Genomic DNA, 16,740 nt, shown 5'->3' on the forward strand with positions numbered 1-16,740 from the left:
AAAAAATAACAAAAACTAATAGAAAATGTAGCAAAAAGTACATCCGAACAAAACAAGGATATCAACTTTCCTAATTTTTGTTGGAGTAGGCCAACCCAATAAAGGGTTTGTTTTGTTTCTGATATATAATAAAAAATTCATGGGCTGATTAGGTGTGCCATATGAGTGCTTTGCTTGCGATGAATTGTGAGGACTAAATGCTAAAACTCGTTGTTGATAGCTATATTCTCATCACTCAAAGTTTGATGCTTGGCATATTTGGTTCCTAATGGAGATGCACACTAATTTGGTCGGAGGTCTATGTTTTCAATTCTAGCTCGTAGTTTAAATCTTATCTAATGCATATTCTTAAAACAGAATTGAGCTTTTCTTGATCTTGGTCGAACTGATCTAAATTTTATTTAAAGCAAACACGATCGAGCTTGATGCGATCTACATAAGATTCATATCGAGTTTCTACAATTGGTAACTGTGGGACCGACCTCCTCGCTCTTTTTATCGAACATATGAAAAATGGAGTTTCGCCTGGTACGTGCTAAGTCTAGGTTCAGGACTTAACTCGGGCTCTCCCAAGCCCATACCATATCGCGACTTAGGGTTTAATTATTTAACATTTAAGTGGTTTATATCAAGGAGTCACCACTAATCGATTTGCGGTGGGTCGATTAGAAACTCAAATAAGGTGATGGGAGAATCACCCTATTCCTGCGAACCATAGATTAACTGAGTTCGGGGACTTGGTTACACTAGTTGTATAAATAACGCCCTTTCGGTACCTTTTTTACCTTGTTCATTTCATGAAAACATTTATCAGGCAATTTAGATTGATTTTAGGACATTTCTCCTAATATGTGAGGTGATCAAGCGAGTGCATAATCAGAAACGATTAGCAGTCAAAAACACAATAATTCATGCAGCCTAAGGTTCTAACCTTAACTAAGTCAGATGACATTAAAAAACACAACAGCTCATGCAATTGTATTAAAAACATGCATAATAATACAACGGTAATAAAAATAACGTGCAAAATACTACCGCGAAACCTCAGGCTTGTCTAATTTAAACAAGACAATAACATGCATAGTAATACAACAATAAATTAAAATATTTAGATATATCACATAATTTAAAAAAGGATCTTTTCTTTTTTTTAAAATTTTTTTTTGAATTTAAAAAAAAATACAGAAGAAGAAAAAAATAATTTTTTTAAATTTTTTTTTTTAAAAAAAAATTAATATAATATTAAAACCCGGGTTGGGTCGGCGGATTAGGGTCGGTCGGATCCGACCCAGGTCAACGGATCCGACCCAGGGCGTTGATCTAGGTCGGATCGGCCGATCCGGGTCGGTTATGACCGACCCGGGTCAACGGATCCGACCAGGGGCGTTGACCCGGGTTGGATCGGTTGATCTAGGTGGGGCATCGGAATCGGATCCGGTTAGGACCGACTCGGATCCATGAAATCGACCCGAATCGACTGATTCGGATCGGGTAATCGGATCCGGTTCGGATTTGACCGATCTGAGCCAATGAACCGGCCGGTTCAACCGGTGTTCGCGCCTCAGATGCCGAGAGGCCACCGACCGGTCGAAATTCCGGCGATTCAACGGCTGTTTCGTCCGGCCAGTGACACCAATCTCTTCAGGGCATCAAGCTGAAGAGAACCCAGCACCTGGTCGCCGGAGCATCGATCGGAACGGTCGCCGGCCGAGCTCCGACCGGGGCTCGTTTGAGCCCAAACGTCGGTCGAAGCTTGGCCGGCGGACCCAGGTCGTAATTTGACTTACCCGGCCTCCAGTGGTCAGCCCAAAGCTTCCCCAGGGTCACTCAGCCTTCGGCCAGCCTCGACATCACCGACCGAAGCTCAAACAAAAGGAGCCTCTATTGGGCATTTTATCGAGCAGGTAGAGGGCGCGGCAAAAATCAAGGGATCTCGACCTCCTCCGGCGACTCGGTCGGCTCCGACAACATGGCTCACTTCCGACAGCGAGTAGGGACCGGCATCGACATCGGTATGGGCCGGGATTCATGCGCAATGGCCAGTGCGAGTTGCAGCCCAGCCACGTAAAAAAAAAAGGGGGAAAACAGAGGTTTTCTCGGCCGGGGAGCTCACCGGTTGAAGACGCCTTCGGGGGGGGGGGGGGATTCCGGCTGGTCTGGCGGCGTCGACGAGATGACTGGCCTCTTCCTCACGGCCGTATACTCTCGGTCTGTTCTTTTTCTGTCTCAGTTTTCTCTCTCAATCCTTCTCTCTCTCTGTTTCTCTCTCTGTCTCTCAAAACGGCCGACCGGGGCCTCTCTCTCTCTCTTCGGCTTTTATAGCCGACGACCGTCGTGCCTTCTCTGCTCCATACGCCTGCATGACGACGGCCTGCACCGGCCTACTCTGGCCCGCGACTTTCGCGGCCGTTTAGGCCGGTGCAGAGGGGGGGCCAATTCTGAGGAAGCAGAGGAAGAAGAGGAAGAGGAGGCCGGGTTTTCGGGGAGGACGGGATTGGCCATTAATGCCAGTCCCATTGGCGTGCTTCCTTGGCCCTCCTCTGGCCTGATGGAGATGGCGCGGAGCTGCTCCGCCGTTCGTCGTTCTGCGTCAGCTGCAGGGGTGAACAGGAGAAGAGAAAGGGACGGCCGGAGAGGGGGAATAAGGAAGGAAGGGAGCTGGGCCGGGCCGGGCCCAGCTCGCGCGGGGGGGAAGAAAGAAAAAGGAAGGCGGGCTGGGCCCGCGCGGGGAAAAAGAAAGGAAGGAAAAAAAGAAAAGGGGCCTGGGCCCGTGCGGGGGGGGGGGAGGAAAAAAAAGAAAGAAAAGGGCCGGGTCGACCCGGCCCAACTCGAAATTTTTTTTTTTTTAAATTAATTAAGAAAATATGCTATAATAGGCCTTATTAATGCAAATATGCCTAATGTCTATATGCAATGCAATTAGAAACTAAATAATTTTTTTGCTTAGGAATTAAGGACATTAATTCCTAAATTTTTGTGTAATTAATTTTGGGCAATTAAAAATAGGTGTCAACAGCTACCCCTCTTTGAAGGTGAGCTCGCAGAGGTTGAGCTCGTAGAGGTTACATTCAAAGATAAAATAACACCTAAATTTGGCCCATGCATGATCAATGAATGCTATTTTTGGTGAGACTGGAGTCCCATTTTTATGATGTGATATAAGATGATGTATGCTAAAGCAAATGAAAACATACCTGAGGTTACTTACCATGCCGAAGGGTAGAGTAATTCCAGATAGTTGATATTGTGTGTCGAGGACCCGAACCTGTCTTCGATCGCCTTGACTGGAGAAATGGTTTGTCTAGGACCCGAACCTATCTTCGGTCGCCTTGACGGGAATTGTTTTTGTCTAGGACCCGAACCTTTCTTCGGTCGCCTTGACTGGGCAAATCATTTGCCTAGGACCCGAATCTATCTTCGGTCGCCTTGACTGGATTTCGTTTGTCTCAGACCTGAACCTATCTTCGGTCGCTTTGATTGGGGATTGTTTTGCCAAAATACCTAGGGGTCCTCGCCCGAGGATTTGATGGTTTGCCTGGTGGGTTCTCGCCAGCAGGTCTTGGAGAGACTCAAACAATGAGCACCTAGGGTTCCTCGCCCGATGATTTGCTGATTTGCCTGGTGGGTCGTCGCCAGCAGGTCTTGAAAAGGCTCAAATGATAAGCACCTGGGGGTCCTCGCTCGAGGATTTGTTAGTTTGCCTGGTGGGTCCTTGCCAGCAGGTCTTGGAAAAACTCAAACAATGAGCACCTGGAGGTCCTCGCCCGAGGATTTGATGGTTTGCCTGATGGGTCCTTGCCAGCAGGTCTTAAAAAGGCTCAAACGATGAGCACCTGAGGGTCCTTACCCGATGATTTGATGTGAACAGAGGGGATCAGTCCCATGCTTAGGAGGGGTACCATAACAATCGTGGGTACATGATGAATAGAGGGGTCAATCCAATGTTCAGTTGGTGAACAGAGGGGTTAATCCAATGTTCGAAAGGTACCATAATAATCGTAGGTACATGGATTTTTGGAACCGGGCATGAGCAGAATATACTTTCCTAGGTACGTTCCTGCCTCTTAAGGACATGTCTCGTGTGAGACAAGTTTTTCTTTGTGCGAACACATACGCATTCATTGGAGAAATAGACAATTAAGGCTATTCTGGAATGTCGTAAGAAATATCTTGACCAGCTAGTCAAGATGCTTTTCTTTTTCAAAGAAACACCCTGTTTACCTTCTGGGTAGTTTGAAAAGAAATTATGATGAAATACCTAGAGTTTCTTACCCGGAGGTTTGATGCATCATGTGCTGAATAACTGACCTTTTTCGGGGCATCTCTCTTGGGATGATAATGAGGGCTTCTCCAGCGCCCAAATTTTCGTGTCCTATCACTGGGGATTAAAACTCTGAGCTGCAACAACAAGCTGTGTCGATTCCTCTCGGGGAATAGGAGAGTTTTCTTTTTGGGACATCCTTGGAGATACTCCAAAGGTCATATGTTCCTCGAGTCTTTGGGGACATTTTACCTGTCAAAGACGATTAGTGCAAATATGCATGCATTCATCAAGGATAGACAAGCTAGGCTATTTCAGAATGCGCATTTGAAATTTCATGCATGATGATTTTGCCATGTTTGCATCACCAAACATCCACCGAGGGTCAATCAAGACAATTTTCGCTTAGGAGGTGGACTTCTCGGGATGCTGAACGAGGGATTCTCAGTCAGAAAGGACTTTCCACTCGCTTTCGTTGAAAACGATTGTTTGTCCTGTTCATTAATGCGGGAACATCGAAAACATTCAATCTGACCGTTATCACATCAACAAGGATATGAGTTTTCTCGCAAACAGTACAACGCTGCCAATCTGAGAGGTCTTCTTCAGGGTCATAATGCTGGCTTGGTCAATGGCTTAACAAAGGTGACTGTCTAAGTCAAGACCATAAAAGAAAATATTCTGCAATTATCTCCAGGTTTACAAGTCAAGAACCCTGCAAAACGAGATAGAAGTAATCTTGTTCGCACTTCCTCGAGCGTTGTTTATAAACATTTGAAATTCCACGTTAATTCAAGTGCCCTAGTTAGAAGAGACTTCATGAGGGACGTAACGTAGGCTTGGTTTACAGGTTGAGGAACGAAATGATCGTTAGGCTCAAAATGTATGTAAGGGTGAGAATTGGGGATCATCTAGCATTGTCACCAGCCTTCTTCTCCACCGTCAGGATCCTTTTGGAAAACTCCCTGGGTAATCCTGTGTTTTAGCTTCTTTGACAACTTTTTCTTGAGGAGCTTCTGTGTCAAGCATTTTCCTGGATACCATTCGATCTCTGTCCCAGTTGCTTTCTCAAGAATAGATTCATCTATCATGTAGCAGATCTTTGCCAAGACAGAGTTCCTAAAGTAGGAATTTGTATCAAAGAAGAACTCAAGTTTAAACCCTTTGGGGTCGTCTATTCTACACTGCTTAATGTCTTTGAGATATTTGAGAGCGTCTTCATCACGCTCAGAGATCTTCTTAGCGAAAACTTCATTGTTTTTCATAGCAGTTACCCAGAAATTAGGGACTCCTTTCTCTTCATCTTTTTCATCATTTTTCTTCTTCTCTTTTTCTTTTTCTTTGTTTTTTTATTCATGGGCATTGGTTTTGCTTTTACCAGGCACACTGCTTTTTCATGCCCCTAGTTTTCAGCATTTTTTTTATTGTTCTTTTGATGTTGTCGGGACTAGCCTAAACAAGTCTGAACAGAACAATGTTATTAGGCTTTTGAAGTCTTCATCTTGATTCGATGCTTTGGACCCTGATGCTCAAATTATGGTGACTTTTGCCTTGCCCTGGTGTAGGGATGATCACTAACTGGGTTCGTATGAAATGAAATCGCTGGCTCAATTGGGCTAGCAAGGGATATAAGTGTATGGGATAGAACAAAAATTGCTCTTCGTCATCCTAGGGCACTTAAATTATCGTAAGAGTTCATATGCAATAATAACACTCAAAGATTAATGCAAATGAGAGTAAGAAAATTTCTATTCATCTTTTTCACCTTGTGCGAGCTGTTGCGGCTGATGAGCATAGAAAATTTTAGATATTACAAACTCCTCATCCTTCTTGTCTTGCTCAGCTCCTAGGTGAAAACATCACTGTTATCAATGACATGTTGGCATTTTGGATAGGCTTTAGTTTGCTGCTCCTCTTTTGTCAAAGCCTTCCTAGCCTCGACCGTCCTGCCGTCGATGGTGTGCTTGTCTTGGAGGACTCTATCTAGGACCGCCGGATCCGTAAAAATGGCGAGGCCGAAGTCACGGGGGCAGTGACCGAAAGGGAGGGACGCTCTTCTTGCTCCTTCTGAATTTGAATCCTTCCTGTGATGCCGATTTACCTCAAGCTGCCCCAATGTGGGGTGGTTCTTGACAGAGGTGATTTAGAAGGAACCTCGAAGTGTATGGGCTCAAATGGTTAAGCAAAGGATAAACAATAGTGTATGGGGTAGAGAAATGAACTGCCTCTCGTCATTTTGGCTACCGTACCTTATGCAAGAAATCCCTTTACCTTGTAGAAATGAAACCTTTTCGCTCATCTTGCAAGGGTTTGGTACGTGAGAATGTGTATAGACTAAGGATTGCCTCTCATCATCCTGACACATCTCGTTCAATACATCGGAGCAGTTCGAAACCATTCGTCGAGTTGTTAAGATTTTCACAGGGAATTGGTGAATTAAACAGGTTAAATTACCATGTAAAATTACTTTCCACGTAATGCACTTGAGGAAGAAAGTAGTATGTATTTTCTTTAATTATTTCTTCTTTCTTGTTTCTTTATACTCTTATGAAAAGAGTTTTTTTTTTTGGGAAAGAGATACCTATGCTGCGATAGTAGAGCAAACCTGCAAGGTAATAAGGAAGACAGTGTTAATGAACGATTCATCGAGGGACAGAAATTGAAAACGATACAACATTACCCTTCGTGATTCCCCTCAGTTGAGATTAAATTAACAACTCCTTGAGTTTTCTCGGATATTGATAATTTCCTTCTGACAAAAACAGGAGCTTATGTTAGAAATGAGAGGATTGAGGGTGAATTGAGAACGATACAAATTACCCTTCTTCCATTTTGCCTTCAAAGCTAGCAGAGTCTTTTCTCCTCTTTACTTTGTTCAGCCTTCTCTGTCTCAATCTGCTTCTCCATACTTTTGGTCTCGAAACTCGAATGAAATCCTCTATAGTTAGGAGTGCTTCCAAATAGAGGGTTCTATTATCAGCGTATGCTGTGTCAATGCGATCCCGGCATGTTGAGGCGTTTCTTGTAAATGTTATGATTCCTAACTGGACAAGGCATGTGCAATTGTTTGCATGGGGATCTTCGTAGCAAAACTAATCTCTGCTTTAAAGGTCTTCAACGGATATGAGCGTGACTACCATCGAGACTTCTGTGGTTGTCAGGATCGGCCTTGACGCCATTTTGCCATATGCAAAGTCCTTTCCAGCTGCTTGCACCATGAGTGTTCTTTACTCAATTTTGTCCTATGTAAAAGGAAAAGATATGTCATTTCAATGCTAAAGTGGATGAACTTTAGGAACGAAATACACCCTTTTTGATGGACTGAGGAATTGCATGCCCCCTAGTCTACTCTCCTAATTAAGCATTTTTTCGTCGTGTTTCATTCGAGAGGTCCCAACATTGGTGCTCTATCCGGCTTGCTAGCACGTCAGAGTCTAACATGTTCCCCAGTTCATTATCTGCAAAAGAAAATGGATGGAATGTCATTTTCCAAAATTTGTTAAGGAATAAGACATACCTTTTCCTTTCAAAAAGGGTAATCTTTTCTTGATCTGCCCCCGACTTTTATATGAAATGATGTTTCGTTCATCATGGAATCAAGGAATGCTCAGCATTCTCTTTGACTCTCTGGGACTGATATTACCCACTGGTAGTAATGAGATTTGCCTCATGTTTCATTTGAAGATTGGATGATTTTCGCTCGGACTGCCCCTATCAGATTAGTTGGTCCACTAGCCTCACCAGGGTCTGATGTGCTCTTCAGTTTGTGTCATTTCCAAATGTCCCATTTACAATAACAAATCAAAAAGGAGTATGCTCTGAGACACGAAGTGAGCGAGTTAGAAAAACAAACAGGGTTATGAGCATGCACGCTTTTCTACCACCGTTCTTGTTTGCCCTTTTGAAAAATAATAAAACGTTTATTTTATTTTCAAAAGCTTAGAAATAAGGAAGCATGAAGAAGCCCGGGCCTCAGAACACTTTCCTTTACATGGTTGGATATCATCAATGGGCCGGTTTGGGATACTTCCTCAGGCCCTCAAAACAAAACATTTGTAATTCTTTTGAACGATTCAGGCGAATTACATTTATTGGAATGGAAATTGCAATACTAAAATTCCAAGCAAAATTAAAAATTCAGAAAACTGGGAATCTTAGAAAACAACTGAGACTTTAGAAAGCAAGAAAAGCTCCCACATTGGAAAGGATTCAAACTATTAAATATGCCTCTATTCTAAAAGAGGAAAATTGAGAGTCTTCAGTTTACTCAATGACGACATCTGCGCCTCCTACTTGATTGGGTGGTGCGTTGCGGAATAAAAACATCTTTGCATCCAACAATTTCTGGACTTTATTTTTCAAGACAACACAGTCATTGACGGAATGTCCCACTTCACCTAAATGATAGTCACATGCCTCGGAGGATCGTAGTTGGGGAAACGCTCAGGATTTTCACGCTTTGGCTCTTTAGCAAGCAACCTCTTTTCTAGGAGAATAGGCAGGATCTGAGACATAGGCAAAGGGAGTGGTGTGAACTGCTTTTTGTTATTTTGCCTTTGGGACGGCTTGCGGCCTGAGGCCGGTTGCTGTTCACTGCTCATCTGAATCATTGGGAAAGGATGAACGGTTTGGGTGTATGCAACATCCGCATCTGTCAGGGATTCTTTCTCCTTCTTCATGCCGAGTTTCTTGCTTGTGGAGGTGGGGTTTGTAAACCACCCCTTACGCAATCCCATTTCAACTCGTTCACCCACAGGAACAAGATGATTAAGGAATTCAGCAGTAGCACCAACCAGGCGGTGTTTTTATTCATACGGAAGAGACTTAATGAACAACTTCACTTGTTCATGATCAGTGAGTTGTGGAGTAACCTGGGCGGCCAAGTTCCTCCACCTAGTGGCTTACTCTTTGAAGGACTCACTCTTCTTCTTCTCAGTGCGTTCTAGGTCGTCACGAGTAAAGGTGACGTCGAGGTTGAATTGATACTGCTTGAGGAATGCATCAGCGACATCATCCCAAGATTTAAAAACATCCACATCCTTTGACATATACCATGTTAAAGCTGGGCCCGTCAAACTTGCTTGAAAAGTCTGAATCATGAGGGGTTCATTATCAACGTATTGGGTCATCTGCACATGGTACATGTGCAAATGATGTCTGAGGCATGAGGTGCCATCATACTTCTCAAATTCCGGCATCTTGAATTTTTCTAGTACTTTGACCCGCTTGTATATAGACAGGTCAAGTGGAACAGCATGTTGCGGGCCTTGTAGCTGTTTCAGCATCTCCTCGACCTTTGCAAGGCGTTTGTCCTGTTCTGTCATTAGTATAGCTTCAAGTTTAGGCTTCATGACGGCAAGGGGAAACGGATCGTCCTCTAGCGGTGGCATTTTACTGTCACTGGCGGAGGCTTTATCTTTTTCAGTAGACGGTGGTGGTAACACCACCTCCATTGCTGCAGGCGTGGGCGTGAGCTTGCCCTGAATGGATTCCACTTGCTTTGTGAGATTTTGGATCACGTTGAGGACCAACTTCATCTCGTCTTCCATGTTATTGAGGCGGACGTTTTTTTCGGCCATTTTTTGTAACTACCTGTGAAAACGCTGATATGAATGAGTATAATGCCCAATAAAGAATCATTCTATGACCTAGTCATATTATTATTACATACTTTCTTTATTTGCAAAGAAAAAAATGAGAAAAAAGGTTTTTATTAATATTAACATTACAGGCGGCGTCCCTGGAGTTCAAACCCCGGTCGCTTCGGACCGTTATGCCACATCTCCGGATACCACTGGGCCGAAGGCCGCGGTGGTGTCATTAAGGGGCAAAAAAAATTTATTTAAAGAATAAAAGGCGGTCCGAGTTATATTAACATTAGTATAACCTATAAATACTTTTAAAGAAGAAAACCGAAACCCCTAATCATAAATACTAGAAAATATAAAAGACCGGGGCTTTTAACAAAAAGGCGCCCTTCCCGGATGCTCATTCTATAAACGATGGGGAAGCTACAGTCTCTCGGGGCTGCTTATTTTCATGGACAAATTCCGCAATAAGCGTATCCCTCGTTTCGTCGGTCCTATCATGCCAAAAACTCTTTCTTTGGAGCGGGGACGGATTGGATATCAGCCCTTCCCATCGTATATAGAATGCAATCAATGGGGTGGCCTAACAGTAACAAATCAATTGAATAAGTAGGCCGCATAAAAAAATGAGAAGGGATAGAATATATACCTTTCCTTAAACCATGGCAATCACAACAACATGCACATGAAGAGTGAGGTTTGATTTCTATCTAGACTGGTTCAGCAAAATGAAATTAAAAGGGTGTCTAACCGTCGCAGTCTCGCGTTGGTGTCAAGTCCTTTTAACCTCGGCCAAATCGAAAGGAATATCTTATAGTCACGCGAATAGCGGCCAAAGATGTTTCTTTACGATTTTTTAGAAATAAATTTCGGGGAAAAGAAAGGTAACCTCTACATCGCGGACTCGCGTTCGAGGTCGTATCTTTCTTAACACCATCCTAAAATGCCCTATTGCGGCCCGGGTTCGGCAGCGTGGTTGTTTGTGCAATAGTGTAGTGCTAAATCATTAGAGCATGCACAACAATTTATAAACAATCAATTCGAACTTGCAAGAACAAATAACATCTTAATGTCAGGATCGTACCTGGAGTCCTTGCTGCCAAACAAAAATTATTTTTGAACAGGATAAAAATTTTGGCTTAAGTCCACTTTAAAAAATGCAAGTCCCCAGCGAAGTTGCCAGTCTGTCGCGACCGACCTCCCCGCTCTTTTTATCGAACATACGAAAAATGGGGTTTCGTCTGGTACGTGCTAAGTCTAAGTTCGGGACTTAACTCGGGCTCTCCCAAGCCCATACCATATCGCGACTTAAGGTTTAATTATTTAACATGCAAGTGGTTTATGCCAAGGAGTCGCCACTAATCGATTTGAGGTGGGTTGATTAGAAACCCAAATAAGGTGATGGGAGAATCACCCTATTCCTGCGAACCAGAGATTAACTGAGTTCGGGGACTTGGTTACACTAGTTGGATAATTAATGCCCTTTCGGTACATTTTTTACCTTGTTCATTTCATGAAAACATTTATCAGGCAATTTAGATTGATTTTAGGACCTTTCTTCTAACATGTGAGGTGATCAAGCGAGTGCATAATCAGAAACGATTAGAAGTCAAAAACACAACAATTCATGCAGCCTAAGGTTTTAATCTTAACTAAGTCAGATGACATTCAAAAACACAACAGCTCATGCAATTGTATTAAAAACATGTATAATAATACAACGGTAATAAAAATAACGTGCAAAATACTACCGCGAAACCTCAGGCTTGTCTAATTTAAACAAGACAATAACATGCATAGTAATACAACAATAAATTAAAATATTTAGATATATCACATAATTTAAAAACGGATTTTTTCTTTTTAAAAAAAAAATTTTGAATTTTTTTTTCAAAAAAAATAATAATACAGAAGAAGAAAAAAAATTTTAAAATTTTTTAAAATTTTTTTAAAATTTTTTTTAAAAATCAAATAAAATAAAAATAAAAAATATTAATATAATATTAAAACCCGGGTCGGGTCGGCGGATCCGGGTTGGTCGGATCCGACCCGGGTCGGATCGGCTGATCCGTGTCGGGCATCGGAATCGGATCCGGTCAGGACCGACCCGGATCCGTGAAACCGACCCGAATCGACTGATTCGGATCGGGTAATCGGATCCGGTTCGGATCTGACCGATCCGAGCCAATGAACCGGCCGATTCGACCGGTCTTCGCACCTCAGACACCGAGAGGCCACTGACCGGACGAAATTCCGGCGATTCGCCGGCTATTTCGTACGGCCAGTGGCACCAATCTCTTCAAGGCATCAAGTTGAAGAGAACCCAGCACCTGGTTGCCGGAGAATCGATCGGAACGGTCGCCGATCGAGCTCCGACTTGGGCTCGTTTGAGCCCAAACGTCGGTCGGAGCTTGGCCGGCGAACCCAGGTCATAATTTGACTTACCCGGCCTCCAGTGGTCAGCCCAGAGCTTCCCCAGGGTCACTCAGCCTCCGGCCAGCCTCGAAATCACCGACCGGAGCTCAAACAAAACGAGCCCCTATTGGGCATTTTATCGAGCAAGTAGAGGGCGCGGCAAAAATCAAGGGATCTCGACCTCCTCCGGCGACTCGATCGGCTCCGACAACCGTGGCTCACTTCCGACAGCGAGTAGGGACTGGGATCGACATCAATATGGGCCAAGATTCGCGCACAATGGCCGGCGCAAGTCGCGGCCCAGCCACGTCAAAAAAACAGAGGAAAACAGAGGTTTTCTCGGCCGGGGAGCTCACCAGTTGAAGACGCCTTCGGGAGGGGGATTCCGGCTGGTCTGGCGACGTCGATGAGACGACTGGCCTCTTCCTCACGGCCGTATACTCTCGGTCTATTCTTTCTCTCTCAATCCCTCTCTCTCTCTGTTTCTCTCCGTCTCTCAAAACGGCCGACCGGGGCCTCTCTCTCTCTCTTTTCGGCTTTTATAGCCGACGACTGGCGTGCCTTCTCTGCCCCATATGCCTGCATGACGATGGCCTGCACCGGTCTACTCTGGCCGGCGACTTTCGCGGCCGTTTAGGCCGGTGCAGAGGGGGGGCCAGTTCTGAGGAAGTAGAGGAAGAAAAGGAAGAGGAGGCCGGGCTTTCGGGGAGGACGGGATTGGCCATTAATGCCAGTCCCGTTGCCGTGCTTCCCTGGCCCTACTCTGGCCTGATGGAGACAGCGCGGAGCTGCTCCGCCGCTCGTCGTTTTGCGTCAGCTGCAGGGGTGAACGGGGGAAGAGAAAGGGACGGCTAGAGAGGGCGAAGAAGGAAGGAAGGGAGCTGGGCCAGGCCGGGCCCAGCTCGCGCGAGGGGGAAGAAAGAAAAAGGAAGGCGGGCTGGGCCCGCGCGGGGAAAAAGAAAGGAAGGAAAAAGAGAAAAGGGACCTGGGCCCGTGCGGGGGGGGGAGGAAAAAAAAGAAAGAAAAGGGCCAGGTCGACCCGGCCCCGACTCGAAATTTCCCTTTTTTTAAAAAAATTAAATAAGAAAATATGCTCTAATAGGCCTTATTAATACAAATATGCCTAATGTCTATATGCAATGCAATTAGAAACTAAATAATTTTTTTGCTTAGGAATTAAGGACATTAATTCCTAAATTTTTGTGTAATTAATTTTGGGTAATTAAAAATATGTGTCAACAGCAACCCTTCAATACAACTTCCTATATGTTTGGTAAACTAATGACTATAACTTTTGTTAAAGTATTGTCTCACATCGCTTGAAAATAAGTCCTATGATAACTCTATAAAAATAGAGTTATTTTATCTACTCTAGGCAATAAATAATGCAATATTTGTTAGAATATATTTGGATTTCCTTTTATTTACTTAATTTTTCCTTGTTTATGCAGAATATTGAGATATGGAGAAAATAAGGAAAATATGGCAAAAAGAAGGAAAGGAATATGCAATCCAGAGAAGAGTTAGAAGGTGGATATCACATTGGGAATTCATCGATTTATTCCCTAATTTTATACGAAAAAGAAGCAATTGCCTTGTGAGAGAAGTCTTGGATGTTATCATATAAATAGGATAACTTGGGGGAACATGGAGTTTTTTCTTTTAGATCATTTTTGTTGTCAGTGTTCTGAGAGTTTTTCAAGTATTTTGAAGAGAAGACAAAAGTGGTGACAGAATTCTTGTTCTTTGATTCAAGATGTTTGGTTTAATTTATATTTTCGTTTCTTCTTCTATTATGTTCTAATTTTCTTTGTTAGAGCTACGATGTAGCCTAACCATGATGATATGAATTTCATGCTTTTTATGCTTTGCAAGTAATTTCATTCATGTGAGTTATATATTATTGTGCTTAATGCGTTTAGGTGATTGGCCACCACTTGAATGATCTGATGTGCATGTTTGAGACTGAGAAGTGATAATATGCAATTGCTCATTATAATATATAACCATAAATTAAATGTGGATAGAAATATATCATGTTATTTGTGTAGCTTTCGGTGATAAGGTGGTCCAAAAGATTCATTGTAAACCGGGAATATTCACAGATTTTAATGCGCTTATGTTTATTTAAATTCACATAGAAATATAGTGAATTGATAAACTGAGTAGGTTTGCTATACCTAGAGATAGGATAGTAAATAGACTAGGAAATTCCGCTATCATATGTTTGATATTGTTCTTGTATGCATAATGATCCGAAATTCATATCTAGTGGTTATGGTGAAATTGGATGCTCTAACATATTTTACCTGATTGATTATCTGCCTTTAGTTTAAAAAATTTCGTTTTTAAAAATTGTCAATTTTTATTTGTTCTCAATTATATTTTGATCAGTTAGATAAATTTTAGAATTAGTCCATTTTTAATATTTAATTGGTTTATTATCATCAATCTCTGTGGGACGATACTCTTCTCATCATTATATTACTTGTTCAACACGTTCGTTGACACGTGCAGAATTTTACGAACATCCTATATGCTCTTTATATCCATGTGGCCTTCCTCTACCTATCAACTTAAGATTTTGGATTTGACTTTTTAACATGGTATTAAAGCCAGTGTTATCTCTTTTGCGAATATGCGTCCACCCCCCATTTGTCACATATTTTTTTGTCTCCCTCCACCAATCAATTTAAGCTTTTGGGTTAGACTTTCTATCAACTTTAATGCCTCTTTATAACCGGAAATAGTAATGGAGATACAGATGTAAGATGGTTAAGTAAGATTACTTGTTAAAGATAGTATATGCTCCGATGTTGGGTGCAACGATATCGCTGGAAAGTGGTTTTTTTAGTCCCAAAAGTCTATGTCAACGTCGGTATTGAGAACCAATATAATGTAAATGTGCTTCCTAACAAATGAATTTGTCATTCCACTCTTGCCTCACATACTAGGTTTCCTTAAATTCTTTTACAATGTAAACAAAGGCTTTTGGCTGACTCTTCCCAATGCATTGCATCAAGACACCTGAGCTTGCTCATCAACTAATATTTTGTCTAAGTCTTTATATTTACAAGTTGCCCAAGGAAAGTCAATGGTCTATCGCATTTCAACAAAGAGATGCTTGTTTACAAGTTGGCTCTTATATTAATAGCCTTAAATGATCAAGTGGCACAATTAGGACACATGCACAAATGTTTTTTACATCAAGATTATAAAAATGTTGCTATGACCAGAATTTGAAGAATTAGAAATGGGAGGTGCGTACATAAGTTTAATTTCTTAATGATCATCAAGTTGAGTCATCGCGTGACCTGTTTATACGTTGTCGTCAGTCGGAAATGAAGCATATAAAATTTGGAAAGAAGTAGAATATACAAAGACTCGTCTCATCTTGCACGTGCAAAACCCTCCTAATTGATCAACTTTTACTTAATTCAAGTTCCAACGATATCATCAAGTTGGGCCATGACCAGTTCATATGCTCTCGAAGGTCGGAAAGCATACGTCATTTGGGGAGAAGTAGAATAAACAAAGACTCGTCTTGCATGTGAGATAGCCTCCTTTTGCATCAACTTCTTTTGTCTTTTCCTTGGATCTTATCCTCTGTTATTAAAAATAGAAAAAATAACAAAAACTAATAGAAAATGTAGCAAAAAGTACATCCGAACAAAACAAGGATATCAACTTTCCTAATTTTTGTTGGAGTAGGCCAAGCCAATAAAGGGTTTGTTTTGTTTCTGATATATAATAAAAAATTCATGGGCTGATTAGGTGTGCCATATGAGTGCTTTGCTTGCGATGAATTGTGAGGACTAAATGCTATAACTCGTTGTTGATAGCTATATTCTCATCACTCAAAGTTTGATGCTTGGCATATTTGGTTCCTAATGGAGATGTGCACTACTTTGGTCGGAGGTCTATGTTTTCAATTCTAGCTCATAGTTTAAATCTTATCTAATGTATATTCTTAAAATATATATAACAGAATTGAGCTTTTCTTGATCTTGGTCGAACTGTTTTAAATTTTATTTAAAGCAAGCACGATCGAGCTTGATGCGATCTACGTAAGATCCATATCGGGTTTCTACAATTGGTAATCCTTCAATACAACTTCCTATATGTTTGGTAAACTGATGACTATAACTTTTGTTAAAGTATTGTCTCATATCGTTTGAAAATAAGTCCTATATGCTCTTTATATCCATGTGGCTTTTCTCTACCTATCAACTTAAGATTTTGGATTTGACTTTTTAACATGGTATTAGAGCCAGTGTTATCTCTTTTGCGAATATGCGTCCACCCCCCTTTTGTCACATATTATTTGGTCTTCCTCCACCAATCAATTTAAGCTTTTGGGTTGGATTTTTTATCAACTTTAATGCCCTTTTATAACCGGAAATAGTAATGAAGATACAAATGTAAGATGGTTAAGTTAGATTGCTTGTTAAAGATAGTATATGCTCCGATGTTGGG

The sequence above is a fragment of the Syzygium oleosum genome, unplaced genomic scaffold (assembly GCF_021117445.2).
Source record: "Syzygium oleosum isolate NSW1041296 unplaced genomic scaffold, Sole_v2.1 Sole_v2.46, whole genome shotgun sequence".
Classification (NCBI taxonomy): domain Eukaryota; kingdom Viridiplantae; phylum Streptophyta; class Magnoliopsida; order Myrtales; family Myrtaceae; genus Syzygium; species Syzygium oleosum.